General features: G+C 44.1%; 1 long non-coding RNA gene across 1 annotated transcript; it reads right to left on the minus strand.

Annotated features, from left to right (window-relative positions):
* Window positions 1-4,957: 4,957 nt before the first annotated feature.
* Window positions 4,958-7,049, minus strand: LOC108445022. The gene is made up of 2 exons (XR_001859749.1): window positions 6,335-7,049; window positions 4,958-5,705 (listed from the first exon to the last, which is right to left on the minus strand). It is a non-coding gene; the product is annotated as an uncharacterized LOC108445022 (long non-coding RNA).
* Window positions 7,050-7,174: the final 125 nt, after the last annotated feature.

A 7,174-nucleotide genomic window follows, 5' to 3' on the forward strand; every position in this document is an offset into this window, starting at 1 on the left:
TTGGTAGCCTTCCTGCATCTCAGGTGCAGGAACTGCATCACTTGTGCTAAACTAGGTTGTTCCTGATTGCCAACATGGGCCAAAATGCCTCCTCTGGTATGCTTAGTCCTCTATGAGGATGGAAATGTCTGAGAGCTGTGCCCATATGTTCCCCTGCCATATGGAATTAGCTACACTGGTATAAAATAGCTTTATACCAGGCTAATGTCTTCCATTCTGCCTTTTAAAGCAGTTAAAGCAATCAGCTTCCATGCACAGGCAAGACTTGACTTTCTTTTCATGCTTGGAAGGTTTTATTCACAGGTATGAAGGCCAGACATTTTATGTTTGGTTTTTTTTTCCTTTGTTTAATGAAAGTGTCAAGTCTCAGCAAAGAACCTCAGCAGCTATAGAACTGTGCTGTGCATGGGGACCTGAGAAACCGAAGCATTTCATGTTATGGATCATCTAGGAATTATATGAGAGGAATCTTTTCCTCATTAAAACTGGTTTGTCTTGTCCCCACAGCTCCCAGTGGCTAGCAGTTGACTGTGCATGGCATTTTTTTATTCATGAGCTAATACCAGAAACAGCTTCTGAGCAAGCTCTAACGTTGGGCACAGCCTCAAGGCACATCACAGTGTTCTTCCACCCACTCCAATTTTCCTGGTGTAGCCATCACTCATCACCCAGATTTGCAGCCAGAACTAAGACAGACACAAACCTGGTTAGAATAAATCTAGCTGAGGGCTAGACCTAGTAGAGGGAGTGAGGCTGGCCAAATGCAGCTGGTGAGGCTGTGGTATTTTTTGTCACTGGCAATTGTTACGCCCATCAGTTTGGATCAATTGCCTCCCCTTCCCTTTCGATTTTTGAGAATCTGCAGTGTCCACATTGGCTGCCACAGTTGTGATCTGAAACCTCATCAGGCTGAAAGAATGAGGCAAGAAACAGTCTTTTTGATTAACTGGACTTCAACTACATTTCTGCTTTTTTGGGACAAGAAAAATGAGTTTTCCTCTGCCGGCCTTTCAGAGAGCTGGGCTGTCTGAAACCAGAGGGACACCTTGGATGGGGCAGGTTGGAAAGAGCTCTGCTGGAGCTGCCAGCACAAGAGAGCATGACAGAGGAGGTCCCATGAGGTGGAAGGTGGAGTTGAAATCCCTAAATCACAGAATCAGAGAATCACAGAATGGGAAACGTTGGAAGGGAGCACGGATGCAATCATCGGGTCCAACCTCCATGCTCAAGCAAGGTCATTCCAGAGCACATGGCACAGGATTGTGTCCAGATGGTTCTTGAATATCTCCAGTGAGGGAGACTCTACACCCTCTCTGGGCAGCCTGTTCCAGGGCTCAGAACAGTAAAGAAATTCTTCCTCATATTCAGGTGGAACCTCCTGTGCATCAGTTACTGCCCATTGCCTCTTGCTCTACTGCTCCTAGAACAGCCTGGCTCCACCCTCTTGGCATTCTCCCTTCAGATACTCACATATAAACGATGACAAGTAGGAGCAGCCAGCAGCAGAAGGGAAAGCCAGGGGGAGCAGCAAGAAGAAAATGTCCAGCAGACTTGACCTCTGATTGACTGGCTCTAGGAAATGCCAGTGGAATGGTGGGGCATCTCTGTCCCACAGCCTGCCCTGGGATAGGTGGGGAAGCCTGGAAAACCTCAATTCTTTTGAGTCAAAAAAGTCAATTCACTGCTTGTCCTCTCCAGTGAGGTGCTGCTGTGTGTTGGAGCCAAATCTTTGTCTATGTGAAGGGAGACTTAGGAGCAGGACTGGGAATGTGCAGGCTGAAGGCAGCCCAGGTATTTTTGATCTGGTAATTTTCAAAGGCACCATCCCTGTCGATTAGCTCCTAATTTGGTGAGAAGTTACATGGCGAGCCCAGGATACTGTGACCTGTGAATGTGTTCACAAGTTTGTGCCTTTTGAATGATTATATTTGCTTCCTAAAATAAAGAAGAGTTAAGTGAAAAATACGGAAGATCAGCTATTTCAGACACTGTTAAAACTTGCTCTGTGTTTATGTGTGGAGTCAGTGGAGTTGTTTGTACTCAGGCCAGATTTGAAATGACCTACCAAGTCTAAACTGGCCAGTATAACTAGAAATTTTGGCAGCTCCTTAAGGAAATTTAACCCCACAATGGTACCACAAAATCATAGAAGTCCATTCAAAAGGGACAGCTGTTGAAGAGCAGCAACAGGAACAACACGGCACTCACAAAATGTGTTGTTGCAGTCTCTCACAGAACTAGCCAGCAAAACCTTATAAAACCTGCTAATGTATGGGATGAAAGGAGACAGAAGAAAGTTCAGACTACAGTGGACATGCTAAAAATAGAGGGGGAAAGAAGAGCTGCTCCTAGACCATGCTAGGTAGCTAAGCAACTAACCTACAAAATGCCAAGCTCAATTCCCCCCCAAATTCCTCCAAGAACTGAAATGAACTGTTATGGCTGATATAAATCCTGAGTCACTGAGCAAAATCTCTGATTAAAAAAAAGAGATGGAAAGAGAAAATAGCCATTAGCAAATTTTGCATAAGGAATTCAGACCCATACTCTATAATTAATCAGGAAAGGAGGAAAATCCATTCAAGGATATGGAGATGAACTCTAAAACAAATTCTGTGAAAGCCCAGGTGAATAAACTTTCAAGTCATATAACCATGCTCCAGAGAAGACAGGAAAAGGACTAAAAAAACCCTTTTGGAAAAGCAGATCAATCCATTACCTCAGGAGATTACTTAAAACAGTCTTGTTTGTTTTGTTATAGAAAGAGAGAAAAACAGTTATGAGAAATAATTGCAAGTTTTTGTTATTTCTTCAGATTCTGAGGTATCTTCTTCAAATGTCAGGTTTTAGCACACTTTTAGCATATTTTTCCCCACCAGAGCTCCTCTTCCTCAGAGCAAGCACTGAGTGCAGTTCACCGTTTCTCAGCATGTCCCGGCACACGTAGGTTGTGTGTGAATACACAGCTGTTTGCCCCAAGAAGTGGGAAGAGCAGGACACAAGAGCAAGGCTCACTTACCATTTTCAAGGCTAAAATCTGGCAGTCTCAGCTAGAGCACTGACAGCGTCTCCTGTGCTGACTAAATGTGACACCAGCTGGAAATTTTTTCTTAAAAGATGCTGCTCTAGGCAGGTTTAAGCTATTACTTGCCATGCCATTGCACAGCCCTGCAGGAGGTTTTTGCAGGCAAACCAAGCTCATTTAAAGAGGTGTGTGCATTGCACTACGGAGCCAGAGGAAAATTCTTGCCTCAATTTGAAGCAAATAAAGTATTACATTCCTTGAGACCAGCAAATGTTCTGTTACATCCAAAGAGGTACTTAAAATGTGGCATTTTACTCAAAAGTACAGACATAGTGAAGGTGAATTTTCAAAAGCAAAGCTCTGTAATTTCTCATGTATGTGATGACAACTCTGCGTTTACTTAACATTTTATGAAGAAGCCAAATTCCAGATGTACGAACACTTTGGCCAAACCACAAAAGCACAAAGGAGGTCAAAGATGCATCATTAATTGCATTAAATATTCCAGGCATAAGCCCCTGAATTTACTATTTCACAAAGATTTAGCAATCTATTTTATGAGGATCTGTAAAATACCTTCATTTCTATCCTGCTGCTAGTAGTGACTTCATTAGCAAACTGTGTCTACAAAGCCTGGTTAATATAAATAAGGACATAGATATGCCAGAAGCCAGGAAAATAATGGGATCAGATTTATAGCTACTGCTAACTGGTGTAGCTCTGATGGCTTTGCTTCCACTGTTGACTTTCAGCTCACAGAATGGCACCCACATTTAGGCACCTACAGGTGTGCATCAAAGTTCCCATTTCAACCTATGGAGATGTAATTTCCTTCTCAGCTGACAGATGGCTTGAATGGTGCTTTGAACTCCACTCGCCAAGGGAGCAGAGCTCCACTAATGTACCCCTGGATGCCTAAATCAAGTTATCTTCATCCCACCTGAGGGTCTGATCCACAGCATGAGGAATACAAAAACAGTCCTGGTGGGACAGATCTGTGCCTGCTGCCCTCTCGTTGGCATGGCCAGTGCCTCACTTTGAAAAGAAATGGACATAAATCCTACCTGTACTGGAAGGTGTTGTCCCTCTCTCTGGACCACCAACTTCCATCTCCCATCCTGTTTTCTTTCCCCAGATATTCCTATCAATTACTTAAACAGCCTCTCCTGCCAAGTGTCACTGTCCTCTGGGTTTGGCATTATTTTTAACTCTTCTTAGCAGACTTTACTGAATGCTGAGTGCCTGGGAAGATGCTTTTTCTAAAAATGACTCTGTGAGCAAGGTAAATCAAACCTTTTTCTGGAGCTAGTAGAGCATTAAATAAAAACTCCAGTGTGATTTGCAGTCTCATGTTCAGTGATTACAATCATCTGCTGGACTTGGCAGAACCAAAGTGCTGTCAGAGTGACTTTCTGCCTCTTTGTTGTGACCTGACGAGAGATATTTTCTTCTTCCACAGAAATGCAGCACTTACTAAATGTTTATACTGCTCTGAGTTTCATTTTTCTCACTTTGCTTATATATCTTCTTGCCCTCACCTGGCCTGATGCTCCTTGAAAGTACCTGTTAGATTCATCCCTTTCTTTTACAGGTTATTCCCCTTCTAAGTGGTTTTGAAGATGTGCCTTTTCCTCTAAAGGAGTGGGGTTTGTGCCACTTTTTTTTCTTTTGATGACACAATGACAGCTTTGCTCCCAGGTGTCTGGTCTGTTCTCACTCCCTGCGTGCTCAGTGGCAGCAGTGAGCAGGATTACTGCTGCTTCTTATCACCATCAAAGCTGCTTTTCTAGCTGTGATGGGCATGAACTTGAGTAAGCAACAGAGGGGACAGGCAAGCAGAGGTAGTTACCAGTAGGGCACCTGCTCTTTCAATTAAAGTCACCTTTCCTTCAGACTTCTGGGTTGCCTGGAGCAAAGAAGGGGAAGAACCTGTGCAATGAAGCTCTGTTTTTAATCTCCAAGCACAGCACAGCTCTACAACAAAATATATGAGGACAGATTTTTGGGGGAAAAATAAAAAAGACATAAGATGCACAAATTTTTCCATTTCTAAAATTTTTCCATTTCTACCCTTATGACTGTAAACAGAAATAAGGTACAGGTCCCCAGATACCTGCTGTTTCCTTTGCTACTGCTGATGCACAAACCCATGTCATCTAAGGAAGTATCCAGATACTTGCTCAAACTGTACAATTGCTGGAGAACTAGATTCTTCAGAAGTCTTCATGTGAAATATCTGTCAGACTGGTGGCATTAATAAGATGAAATGATTTGCTTTTTAACTAAGGTATGTGAATCTGAGACCAAAATATTTTCATTCAAGCTGAAAGCAATCCCAATATTAGGTGGCAGGGGTTGCTTTTGGAACACATTCATTTAAAGGGAAAAAATGGGAAGAACTGGTGAACTAGTAGTACTAGTAAACAAGGAAGTCCCTGAATAAATCTTTTGAGGCATGGGTCTTTGGGCTGACAGAAGTTCAGCTGCAAACATAATATCTCATTTCCACTGAAGTATTCTGCATTTAAGACTTTTGGCTCATCCAAGGTCCACTGAAGCCAGCAAAAACACTTCCATCTTTTTCCATGTGTTTAAGGTCAGGAACTTTCTGAGGAAGATGTGTAACAAATCCAACACATCGAAAGCAACAGACATGTTTCCGGCTTTGCAGAAAATCTAGCTAGGGAGGGAAAACAGGCAAGAAAGTCAACAATTTTTGTGATTTTTTTGCAACAATATCTGACTGTGGATTAATTCTTTTTCCTACTTAATAGTATTAATTCCTTGTTCCCTTGCCTTGCCACTGTTTGTAATAGTCATTTGTTGTCTCTTGTCTCACTGTGAGCTCCTCTGGAGCAAGGACTGTTTCTATCCTGATTTTGTGTGGCCCCTGGCCTAAGGGTTCCCGGCCAAGATGCTACTGCAACATGAAAAACCAATCAATAAATAATGAAAATGTCTCTTGTAAAGACAGCAAACAAAAGTGCCAGACTGCACAGATTTTGGCTGGGTTGAACAGTCCCCATAGTCCTCTTCTGTGCCCTTCTGGGTTGCACAGTGCCAAAGGACTCCACGACTTTGTCCCAGCCCTTGCTAAAATGCTGGTGGGAAGTGCTGAGCCTTTTTGTCTACTCTTAATGACAAGGGTAGAGCCAAAGGCACTCAGCACGTTTCAGAAGATACTCAGTCCCTTGCAGAATGTGGCCCTGATGAATTGCAACTCTATCATAATCAAGGAGGATGAATCTGTTACTAAGTCATGGGTACTAAATCGTCCCTGTAGTATGAAAAGTGGGAAATTATACATACCATGCCATGAAGCAGTTCATTTTGAGAGGGCTTATTCTGACAGCTTGCAGTTCTCCTGACTGCTTTGCACAGATTTTGTGGACAGTGAAAACAACTGTCCTTCTGGCAAGATCTGGAGCTAATTCATCAAAAAGTAACAAGTTTTCCATTACTGGCTCCCTGTTCTCTCTCTGCAGGCATTCTGCCATTCTAGTTAGGTATCCTGGCATCTTGTCCTGGAGCATCCAGCAAGTGTCTTCCCAAGAGCTGACCCGCTCCTTGCTCTCCAGCTCACTGTTGCCTGGACAACATGTTACAGCCCTCTGCTCAGGCATCAACATCCACATACACAAATGAGACTGTGCCACCGAGATCACCTTCCGTGGCTGTAACAGCAAAGGCCCCAAACTGCTAATTAAAAATAGATCAGAAGAGAGAGAAGCCAGCAGGCTTCGAGCCTCATCTGAAATGTATGAAGCGAAGACTTTGGATGACATCAGGAAGTGCTGACTAAGTGATCCAGTCCCCAGGACTGTCACTAATACGACAACCACAGCCTAGAGATGAGACTGACTGTTAGGACTAATTAAGCTGTCTCGCCGCAAAATGGCCACGAGGTCAAAAAAATTCCACGCGAGGCCGATAATTGAAGCCTGGCAAGTCTTTGCGGAGGGGATGCCCTTGCAGAGGGCAGTTGAGGGCCGCGCTGAAGGCGAAATGCCGCCCAAGAGCAACAGGAAATCCCCTCAGAAGCGTTAGGGGAGGGTGAATGGACACGCTTTGCGCTGGGCGGGCGGGGCCCGGCCCCGGAGCAGGGCCCGGCCCCGGAGCAGGGCCCGGCCCCGGAGCAGGGCCCGGCCC

The sequence above is a fragment of the Corvus brachyrhynchos genome, unplaced genomic scaffold (genome assembly GCF_000691975.1).
Source record: "Corvus brachyrhynchos isolate BGI_N302 unplaced genomic scaffold, ASM69197v1 scaffold80, whole genome shotgun sequence".
Lineage (NCBI taxonomy): Eukaryota > Metazoa > Chordata > Aves > Passeriformes > Corvidae > Corvus > Corvus brachyrhynchos.